Source organism: Mchenga conophoros, linkage group LG3 (assembly GCF_057382185.1).
Source record: "Mchenga conophoros isolate Kocher_MC1m ecotype Shallow Benthic linkage group LG3, M_conophoros_male_GT1.1, whole genome shotgun sequence".
In the NCBI taxonomy this organism is placed as follows: Eukaryota; Metazoa; Chordata; class Actinopteri; order Cichliformes; family Cichlidae; genus Mchenga; species Mchenga conophoros.
In genome coordinates, this window is record NC_140528.1 from 22,186,397 (window position 1) to 22,198,561 (window position 12,165).

The following is a 12,165-nucleotide window of genomic DNA, read 5'->3' on the forward strand; positions in this document are numbered from 1 at the left end:
ATAATATCATTTCTCTATATCTATATTTTCAGAAAAATTCTTTCCACACAATAAAAAACAACAATTAAACAAATGCTTCAAACAAAACAACAAAAAGAGAGAAGATGGAAGAAAGAAAATCACGACTGAGGCCAGTTTGGCACTTTGTCATGAGAACATGACAGAACTCTGTTAGTTGACGGTAAATAGCGAAACTCTATTTTTCTTTGGTTTTTCTTCTCCCTCGATGAGAAATGAAACACAGCAGTACTTACTTGGCACCTAAAAATGCTGGTCGAATGAAAGATATCAGTGTTTTCATAGTTATATGTTTAGTGTACGCCTCCCCCCTCCAGACTGCTCAGCAGATCGGGAATTTTTAGAGAAGAGCAGGAGGGAGGCGTGTCAAATGAGAGGAAGAGAGCAGTAATAAAACACGGATGTAGAAAAGAGAAGCATAATGTGCACATAACACACAGGAGATGGAAAAAGAGATGACGCCAACGTAAAAAAGAGAAAACAGCGAGGAGCGAGAGAGCATTCGTCCCTTTGACAAATGTTGGAGGTCTTGAGCCTGGAAACAGCAGACCGTCTTTGAAAACAGTATCTTTGAAAGATCTGAGTCACCCACCCCAAACTGCTCATCTGCTGCTGGACACTTCAGTCGCACCTCCACATGCCACCAGTGGAGGGAGCTGCCAAGTTTCACAGCACATGACGCAGCAGGTGTAGTTGCTTTTGGAGAAAGAAGAGAATAAGAGGACAGAACGAAGGCCCACGTCTAGAGGCCTCCCTTCCAGAGCGGTAGCAGAGCCAGTGTTCCTGGTCCCTAGGTGGCGCTGTGTCGGGCCTGTCCCTACTATACCCTGGTGGTGGAGTGGGGGTGGGGCAGGGTGTTGTTGTGGCCGGTGGAGGGGAATGTGTTGAAGGCGTGAAGAGGCTGCATGCTGGTGATGGTGCTGGGGATCACGGTGATGGTGTATGGCGTCATCAGCGGCACGTTGTCGGGGGCGCGGCGCAGCGCCAGGGTGTAGTCGGGAGGGCAGGCGGGCCGCAGGATGTCGTGGGATCGCAGGGGCTCCATGTCGTGGTGAGCGTCGTGCTCCCAGTCCTTCATCTGCAGGGACATGATCTCCTCCTCCTGCCTGTGAGCCAGGTCGTTGGCGGGGCCGCCCCGCTGAGGGGACAGCCGGTGCCGGCGCATCTCGTGCCGCTTGTCACGCTTGTAGTAAAGGGCGGCGAAGGCCAGGATGTTGAGGAAGAAGAGAGACGCTCCAACTGCAACTGTCACGCTCAGTTCGGTGGAGTAGTCGCGGGTGTCTCCGGGAAAGAGGTCCTGGGGCGGGCGCTCTGAGCCCTCGGGCTCAGGATCTGATGGGAAGGTAGGGTAAGGATGACGAGTGGTTCGAGGAACGTTGTTTCTGGGCCTCATGGTGCCGGGGTCACGGCCTGCGGGGGAGCGCGTAGTGGTGGGAAAGAGCACGTCGTGCAGGCTGTGAAGATGAGGGACTAATTCCAGCCAAAAGGCCACTTTGTTAGCTCTGTAGTTGTCTCTGACACGAGGTTTCAAACCGATGTGAAGGTACTGCTTGTCCTTCCAGTTGAACTTGGTCCAGATGACCTCCTCGAAGCGGTTGGGCTTGGTATGAATGAACTCGGTGTCCTGAGGGACGGGCAGGTTGGGGTCCCTGGTGGAGCATAAAGGTTAAACGTTTCAGTTCAAAGTTATATTCAGTCTCCATTATAAGTAACATGTGGCATCAATACACTGAATACAGACAGGAGGCCCATTCTCTGTGCAACCTTTAAACTATCTAAGACCAACCGGCTGCTCTGGGATCTGGATGCTTTTGGTGAACCAGTATGTTCAATTCTTCAAAGCCACACGGGAATTAAACTAGCAACCTAGATTCAAGTATTCAACATGACTAGAAGGCTGTCAGAGAACATACAGTAACGTGTACAGTTTACACTACTGTGACATGAGGCCTACCCAGTCTTTGCGAAGTTAGTCCAGTAAGTCATGACCACAGCGCTCAGCATCACATCGTTCTTGGAGAAGTTGCACGGGAGCAGGTCCGTGGCACCGATCATCGGTACGCCGAACACGTAAGGTATCTCGTCTCCGTGCGCGGCGTCGGCACTCGGGCCGCGTCTCGGTGTGGCAGTGGTGGTAGAACGTGTAAAAGTAAACTGGGGACTGAAACTCAGCATGGAGTTTGGCAGTGGCCACAGCTGGTGCCACCCACTGGTGGTCCGTAAACAGGAAGTGAGTGAGAAATCTAGAGAGGAAAAAAAAGTCTTTCTGATAACAGAAGGAGTGACAGGCAGCAGAGAGGAAGCATGACTGCATTATCCAAACATGTCTGTACTGCGACTGTGGTCCGGCTGTGAGGGGTTCGCAGGCCGATCTGTCAGAAACACCGACACTGAGATTGGGAGCCGACTACCTGGGGGATGATAGCATTACTGCCCACAGAGCCTCAAAGGTTAAGGCGCAGACACGCCGTGATGTGGATGAGTGGCTCTCTTTAGCACGCTTGTCTTGTTTGATGCACTTCACTGGGCTCACATGTTACTGATTCCATTCTTTACTCGCATGTTTTAAACGCTTAAAGCACTTTCACAGCTTTTTATATTCTTTTGAAAATTCATGTGAACTCAAGCTGTCAGAATTGTAATGTAAGCTTTGATAATTGTCCACATTTGTCATATCCGTTTATTTTAATGAATACAGCAAACAGAAAAAAACGAACAAATCAACAAACGCGGCTCCTAATGAGACAAAACCTGATGATGCTGCAAAATGCAGTTAAGTGAGAGGAGGCTGTAAAATGGAATAACTGAAAAAGTGGCAGTGTACAGAGGTGGCGTCCTCACCCTCTGGGTAGCCGTAGAGGTTGTCAACAAAGTTGGAGATGGTGTAGTCGAACGCCGCAGCTGAGATGCCGTCGTTGTCCTCACTGTCGTCCACAAACTTCAGCCCCTCTCCCTGGTTCACTCCTATCAGGATGTCATAGTTTAGGAGCTCCCCCTGGTGGAGCAAATAAGGAAGAACATGCTGAGTGCTGGAACAGAGCCTGTGTGCATCACAAGTCTACAACAGGAAGTGCAGCTGAAGCACAGCTTTGTGAATTGGCAGCATTTCATTTCCCAGTAAACAAAATAAAGATTAGCTGTTGCCATGAAATTCCTACTATAAACTGTAAATACTGCAATATATGCAGGGTTCATACACATTTTTAGGGTCAAATTCAAGCACTTTTTAAGCACATTCAAGGTCAATTTTCAAGCTTTTCCAGCACATTACCAAAAAAGAAGCATGTTTCACTTTGCATCACCTCAGTAAGACCTTGTAAAAATTTAAACAAATCATCTGAGGTCGATTTAAATGTCTTTTGTTCCCCTTTTGTTAAAAGAGCAGCACACAAAAATACAGAAAAAGGAAACGGTTGCCTTACATGCATATAGTGTACAAACTCAAAAAACACATTCCTCTTAAAAATGCGCAAATGTGAACAAATCAACTTGTTAGAGATCTTCATCTCCACTGTAAATAAACAACAAGCCAGAGAACAAGAAAACTGCACCAAACACCACAAACACCAACAAATTAATGTCTTCTCATCAGACATTGAAGCTTCTTTCCTGTGTGACATAAAAAATAAGAGACAGATGTTTGTTTTGTCTTTTTAACTAGTTAAGCACCCACGTTCAGTCATCCACCCATTCACGCACACATTCACACACTGGTGATGTAGCTACAGCCACCCTGGGGCGCCACCAGGCCCTCTGACCACCACCAGTAGGCAACGGGTGAAGTGTCTTGCCGGGTGAAGTGTCTTGCCCAAGGACACAACGACCGAGACTGTCCAAGCCGGGGCTCGATTACAAGGCGAACTCCTAACTCTTGAGCCACGATCGCCCAGTGGGGACATGGGGACATTTCAATTTCCAGCAGGAAGCTCCCCCTTTTTGTTAAACCCTTTAGATCAGGGGTCGGCAACCTGCGGCTCTTTAGTCCTTATAGTGCGGCTCCGCGTGGTTTGTGAAAATAAATTAGCTGAAGTGTATTTTATTTATGTTAGTTCTTTTTTTAACTTGTAGTTCTAAATTGGAAGATTATTGTGATTTTGCAATATACAAATAAAATTATATTTTCTTATTTTTTCATCGCTCAAAATAAGCGTCACACTCGCGGAAGCCGGTGTACCCGGCGAAACGCCGTGCATTTATCGAGCCTTTCAACCCCAGATAGGCCAATTATGGCTCTTTGGCTCTTTGGGTCTTAAAGGTTGCTGACCCCTGCTTTAGATGAACAGAGTTTTTTAATTAAATACATAATCTTTAATAAATGTTCTCTTTTATAAAAAGTAGGATAATTAAAAAAACTTTTATTATACCTCTATTGAGTAGAAAAAAAACTCGTGTTTTCTGTCGTCTGTTATATAATATTAGGGATGTTTGTGACAATTAATTTCTTAATCGGCTGGACTAACCAATAGTCCACAACCAGGAAACACTGAAATTTTAAGTTAAGTTTGAAAACAGTTTAAAAAAAAAATACCCCATTCCAAAATGTCTTGTGACAATCTCATTGGCTTAGGGAGTGATGATGTCATAGATCTTAAGAATCTTAAGTCCTTTGATGTTTTTCCTTAAGTAGGGGTGAGAAACAGCAAGTTTTAGTTCGTTTCAGCAGCATCTGTGTTTGCAGCCTACAAAACGTTCATCACAAGCTCTTCAAAGTCATCGTATAGAAACTCCAACATGTTTCCAAGAAAAAAACAACCAATTCAAAAAGATTACGCCGCCTCTCCTTCCTGGCGTGGCCGGCCAATTTCCCCAAATGGCGTCTCATCCTTCCAAAGGGCATTAGAGGAGAGTAGGAAGGAAAACTACCTTCTCCAGAAAAAATGCAACAAATTGAAGAAGAGAAACTTCAACTGGAGGACAAATGTAGACGAATGGAAGCCCAAAATAAAGAGCTGGAAGAAAGACAACAGCGCCAGCCGGACATAAAAATTATTAATGAGGGCTGGGGAATCAAGTTTGCTCAGAGCCGAGAGCAGATTGTGCACCTCATTAAAGAAAACAGGCAAAAGAGTGCAGAACTAAAAGAAATGACCAACCAGCTCCAAGACAAGAAAACGATGACTGATAAGATACAACGGGATCTCCAATACATGGACCGAAAAAATCGGCTCCTCCAAAGACAGCTCCATGAAGCTGTGGAAGAAAAGAAAGAATTCCTCCAACAGAAGGAAGAGCAGGACAAAAAGCAACGAGACATGCAGCACGAACTGAAGAGCATGCAGGAAAAATACCGCATGCTGAAAGAAAGCCTGGATGAAACACTGCGCCAAAATAAAGACCTTCTTCAACAGAAAGAGCAACAGCAAGAAAGACTGAAAGAAGGAAAACGTATCGTCCAGGACTTTGAGTCTAAAAATCTAAAACTGCAAGAGTTTTGTAATCAGCTGGAGGACAAAGCAACTAAAGTGGAAGAAGAAAAGGACAAACTGGAGAAACGCTGCTCACAGATGCAGAGAAGGATCGATCAGATAGCGAGAAACAACTCCGAGCTCGTTAAGGGGATTTTGGTGGAATTCAATAACTTGAAGCGTGAAAACACTCAAATGCAGGCGCAAAAACAACAAGAAGACAAAATACATGAAGACCTGCAGCTCACGCTCCAAGAAATCCAGAAAAGAAACGAGCAGTTAGAAGACAAGCACAAAGAGGTCCAACAGAGAAATGCAGACATGCACAAGGACAAGCTGATACAGGAGGCAACATCCAAACAACTCAAAGACAAGCTTGAAGAACAACAAGCAACATTGGAAGAGGTGGAACAAAGATGTGAGAAACTTGAAGAACAAAACGCAGAAACCATCGATGAGCTGAGAAATCTCATCCTGGAGAAAAAAGCGCTCGTGGAAAAGTGCATGAAAAAAAAGAAAAAATGGTTCCACTTGTTCCGGAGGAGAGACGCTACTGCTTCCTCACCTGATGTAGCCTCGTCTTGCTCCACCTCTGTTAACCCCCCCAACCAGTCCCGGCCGTTGACTGTCCCCTCCTGAGCCTGGTTCTGCCGGAGGTTCCTGCCCGTTTAAAGGCAGTTTTTCCTCCCCACTGTCGCCAACTGCTTGCTCAGAGGGGATTGTTGGGCTTTTCTCTCCTCTGCCTTGTTTCTTCATTTACTTGTTTAACTTTTTTCATTATTACTTCATTTTACCTTGTTTCTTCATTTACTTGCTTGTTTAACTTTTTTCAACTTATCTAAATAATAAACCAATTAAATTTATCCTTTGAGTATTTTTCATCTCATCTTTACAGAATCTTTCCAAAACATTTTCAAACATTCAGATCTGTCTTTTATTTTCTTCTTGAAGCCTCATAAATGGTGAACTAAAAACCCGGAACATGGTTTGAAACATAGTTTCAGCTGAAACTGGCATAACATGCTGTGTGTGTGTGTGTGTGTGTGTGTGTGTGTGTGTGTGTGTGTGTGTGTGTCAGGGTATCACTAGTTAGGTCATCATGTTTAGACTCATTCACTCCAAAATTATTTAGGCCAAATCTTTAAAACAGTGTCATTTCATACACATTTTCAATTCACTTCAATCGCACAAATGCAGAAATAATTATTTGCAGTATCTTATTTATTATGAGAATGTCATGCCTGATCATTTGTACCTACACCACCAAAAATGGGGGCAAAAGGGAGGAGATCATGTTTAATCGGTTATAAGAAAAGGTCAGAAATATAAGTGCCGACATGAGCAGTGTCCACAGAAACCTCTGACTCTCAGCTCAAAGCTCATATAAACCATTTCTACAACCAGCAAACAAACAAAGACACCGAACAGTTAAAAGAGCAGTGACGTCACCACGAATCTGTGGTCAGGTAATATCCATGTTTTGATTGATGATTTTCTGGAGTTAAATGTGAACCGAAGCATATTTTGGGTGTTATATGCTATTAAATACTTTTTAATTTATTTAAAAGTATTTAATAGCATATAACACCCAAAACATGCTGGGTGTGGAAATAAGAAAATCAGAATTTCCTCTGTTTGAGTCACAGTAACTTTGACATAGTAACATTTGCAGTAAGTCCTGAATGTTCACCTTTAAAATCCCTCCCTCTGTTCATTTTGCCCACATCATGTTTCAGTGGTTGGCCTCAGGTTCTTCAGCTTCCTGACAGTCTGAAGTCAGCTGACAGAGTTTCACCTGCTAAATACACAGAAAATCTTGTTAAAGCCGCACAGTTTGCCCAACAGTAATATTCCCATTAAGCCCTTTCTAAACACTTTATAACAATGTGTCATCACTAAATTATAAACTTCTTCTCCAAATCTGCACGACTGCACTTAGTCACAGACTTTATTTAATTGTCCTGCGGCTGCTATCATATATTTTACCAAACAGTTCTTCTCACACAGTCACAGATATATTTCTCTCAATGCAAACTTCACTCATGTCTCAGACAGGAAACTTGAGTTTTTCTTTTTTTTCTGTCCCCACTCATTCAACTAATTTGCATATTGAGTCACATCTCGAGAAGTTGCCCTGACAACAGAAATGCATATTCAAAACATTGCTGCATAATTCAATTATTATTATTTTATTTTTATTTCTACAGTCGTCACTTCTTTTGCTCAATCAGCTGGAAACCACTTCTAATTCACTATTTTAAACCTGCTTTAAGCTTCTAATCCCTGGTTGGTCCTCCCAGTCTCTTTTTCCTTGTCACAAAAGTCGCTCTATTGTCCTGCAGCTTCCTGAGTTATTCCTCAGCTTTAAGTGTGTTAAATCTACACCATTCAGCATTTATGTCATGTATTCACATTCATGAGTGTAAGCATGTCTTCATTGCGTGTATGTTGTGTGTTCATATTAATATTGAGTGTAAGCTGGTCTTCGTTGCCTCGATGTGTTTTTATAATCAGATTTAATTCCTGCATCTTTGCGCTGAACTGTGGATTCAAACTGTCTCACTTCTGATTCTCTCCAAAAACAATTTCACATGTGACAATTTCTACATGTGTGTTTTATATTTTTCTATTCATTTATGTATTATTAGTTCATTTATTTCTTTATCTCTCTTACTTTTTTTATTTACCTTTCTGTTGTGATGCTCTGGATGTTTCTAAACCCACAAATTCAGCCTCAATGTTCAACCCAACTTTCCTATGCTGTCACTTTAACACGTCCAGCCTTCACCTCTCACCGGTCCTCGTCCCCTCTTCTCTCAACTTCCTGTGTGGCCTCCCAAATCAAACACAGGCCCAAATCAGCTGTTTCTTCTTCTCTCTTCCTCTTTTCAGTCTTTTCTTGGCGCTTAACTCCCAGCATGGCAAATATGAACTCAGACAGTCCCATCCAGTGGTTTCACACAGTCATGTCACTGGTACACTTTCCAGCTTGTAATTCAGAGCGCATGTTTCCATCAACATACATGCTGCTGGACCCTTCAGTGTTGTAGGTCAGGTGCACTGTCTTTTTGCCTGCTGTTAATTCTTCAAGTCCACGGTGTTGTTCTGTCTGTCTTCTGTCTTCATCAGGAGATTAACTGTCCTTTAAGCTTCTTCTCAGGATAAGGACAGGATGAGAGGTGAAGCTGTGACATTTTAAACCAAAGCCTGTTTTCGTCCCAATTCTGTTAATCTATCATTTTTCTGCTGTATTCTTCCAGGAGGTTGAGCAAGTCCATGGGCACCTGTATTAACACACTAAGACATTTATTTAATATCATTTTCATTACTATTACTTTGCACTTTCATTCTCTAATTCCTCTGTTTTCATTTTGAAATGTCTCTCACAAGCTCACAAGCTATATTCAGACTTCCTGCTTCACTTCCTGCCAGACACACACTGCGATTGGTTTATAAAGGCCTCTCTTATTAAAATACATAAAACAATCTAATCAGAAAATAAGCACTAAGAATATATATTTATCTTGTAACATTGTTTAAGTTAATGAACAATTGTGTTGAAAACTGAGATTACAATATCAATCAAGATAATTATAATGATGGTTTTTGCTGTAATTAATTGTTGTAATTAATGTTGATGTTTACATGATCGAAATAACTTGAACACAAACACAAACAAACAAAGAGGAAGACCGCACCGGAAGGAAACAACTACAAGTCCCAGCATCCTCTGTGTTTAGGGAGCAGCAGTGAAAGTGAAAGCAGGAGGAGGAAGGTGGAGCTGAGGCAGGTGAGTGTTTACGTGAATATGTTTCTTCTTATGACATAAAATAATTCCACGCTGTTTGTGTCTGTGGGTGAAATGTGAGGCCGGTCGGCTCCTCTGAGCGCTGGTTTCCTGTAAGTAGAGAGGAAGTGAGTTTAGCTGAGCCTCCGTTTAGTGTGAGAGAGCAGGAGGAGAGTGAGAGCTGTGCTGAGGCAGGGTGAGTGTTAACACCGCTCTGACATTACTGTGTCTCTGTGGCGGGAACAACAGGCTCCGTCAGTGGAGGCAAAAATAATCAGACTTTGGTTTTTCAAAGGAAACAACTTTATGTCGGAAGTTCCCGCACGCTCATTGGATAACGATGTGTCAATCTCGAGCTATTAGCCAATGAGCGTGCGGATTCACAGAAAGACCCGCCTTTATCACGGGACTTTAAAAACTACAATGGCGACAGAAACTCCGTGAGTGGAGTTCAGGGTGACGTTATGAAACTGTGACGTTTGAGCCACTTCCCGTTGATCGTGAAACTGATGGTTTCTGGTGTTTGGGTCTGTTTTTCTGTATTTATGCAGATAAAGTGTAAACTCAGATGAATTATACCATCAAATGTTAAAGGAAAATATCAGGATGAGTGTCTGTGAGCTGAGAAGGACGTGAAGCGAGCAGTTTATCCCAGAGCTGAAGCTGCTCTGTGTGCAGAGATGAGCTCAGATTCCTGCTGTGATTGATCAACAGTCACAGAAATGTAGACTTGTAGTTATTACTGCAGTATGGTCACAGCAGATACTGATAAACATGTATTATGAGGATGGATGATCAAGTTTCTCACTCTCTCCTTTAAATCTCAGTTTTTTCTTCTTCACAGTTTATCTGTTAATTTATTAATGAATAACACTGAAAGAGTTTCTGTTATATTTCCCCTTGAACATCAGCTTATTAGGGCGGCATTAGGAAATAGCCCCCCTCCAAAGAATGAATAAATGAATGATGATAATAATAAAATGATTCAAAAGCAGAGCTCAGAGTGGTAGAATGGTCAAACATGGATCCACGGGTGGTTCAACTGCATTTGGTGACGTGACTAAAGCAAATCTTTCAAATAATCCCACCATCAACGGGATGTTGTCTCCTTTACTACGGTTACTTTACTTGGTCACCGTGTGAATTTCTTTGAAATGAACCAAATTCTTTTATTTGTTGGTTGTTGCATATTTAACCTCTACAGTCAGGAAAGGAGGAGATGAGGCCTCAACAATGTTGGGTTGTAGCTGTGGTTCAGGTTAGAGTGAGTGTCCATGGAATAAATGTAAGTCAGTGAACTGGAAACATGACTGTGTTCAAACTTTGTTTTCCTTTTTATAATGAGTCTAATCAAAGGTGGACAGAAGTATCTCCACTGTGACTTTTCTGTGTCACCATCAGAGCTTCTGCACAGTGTTTCTGGGGCAGATAACATTGCAGCATTATGGAGACATTATGGAGACAAAAAGAAAAGCGTCTGGACTTCTTTAAGTTAAACTTAAAGAAGTCCAGACGCTTTTCTTGGACTGTTCAGTGTTGAGTCTCATTCACACACTCCCTCAGACTCTTCACACACACTGATTTGCTGACATAAACACACTCCTGTGTGCTCTCTTGGCTTCACACACACACTGAGGACCATCTACAGACTGTGAGCTCCGTCTTCTTTGTCTTTGGAGCCGAACTCTGACAAAGTTAGGAACAAAACTTTCTCCAGCGTGTGAACTTTCCTCCTAGACTCAGTCTGAGCAGTCAGACCACATATTTCTAAAGCAGCACATGAAGGTGTGGCTCACACACACACAGGTGAAGGAAACAGCTGCAGTATTAAAAACTGCTTCACTGTCTACAAATATATGAACTGAATGTTTCTTTCAGGCTGTAAAAACCTTATTTATCCTCCATTACAGTCCTGCATTCAGAGCATTACTTCTGTTATATTAGTACATGTATTTTATTCTGATGAACACATGAAACTCTGAGCTGGATTGAATCCATTGAATCAGAGTCCAGGACTCAGACTAAACACACTGAATGTGTCCTGAGCTCGGCCGCTGTTCCACAGTAACTGCTGTCAGAGTCACTGTTACTGAGTTAGCTTAGCTAGCAGAGCAGCTAGCAGTTAGAGTATGAACTCTGTAAGCAGTCAGCTCGGTCCTGGACATGGTTACTGACATAAAGCTGCTCTCTGCAGCCATGTTTGACCTGCTGCTTTGTAGGACTACAGTAATGGAGGATTTGGAGGCTGAACTGGGCTCTGTGACACTTTTTGTAGTGAACTGATGAAAGCTGCGTCTCAGATGGATGTTAGTCCAACACATCAGACACGACCTCTGCAGCTCTCAGTTGATGTGCACATGAATGATTTGTGTTTCCTCTGCAGGTGAAGGTAGAAAGTGTGTGTGAGCTGATGTGAACTGAGCAGCATGGATCAGTGTGAGGACAGAGAGGAGGGAGTCCCTCCCTCTAAAAGCACTCTGTGTGGGGAACATGAGAGCCAGACCAAAGCTCAGAGGTGAGATGACCATCTCTAACTGTCCATGACTCTTCTCCATGTCACAGCTCAGCACTCACATCACTGCTCCATCATTATTCACACTCATACCTCTGTGTGTGTTGTTTTAAAGCCCAGAGCTGTGGGGCGTACCAGGCTCAGCTGGACATAACCCTGAAACTAATCCAGAGCCTGGACCTGAACCCAGCTGTGTTTCCTTAAAGAGCAACAGGTCGAAGGATGCTGCTGTAAACTTTAACAAAAGATTGTTATGTAACAAAGAGTAAGTACATTATTTTTATGAGATTGTTCATCATGTCTTTAATTTAATATTTCCAGTTTTTCCTTCCTGTCTCATGAATCTGTGACATTTATTGTTTTTCTTTTAGGATCAATAAGAGGCCAGAATCTCCTGGACCTGAACCCAGCTGTGTTTCCTTAAAGAGCAACAGGTCGAAGGG

General features: G+C 42.9%; 1 pseudogene; it reads right to left on the reverse strand.

Annotated features, from left to right (window-relative positions):
• Positions 1–782: 782 nt before the first annotated feature.
• On the reverse strand, positions 783–4,751 carry LOC146577693 (neuroligin-2-like; annotated as a pseudogene).
• Positions 4,752–12,165: the final 7,414 nt, after the last annotated feature.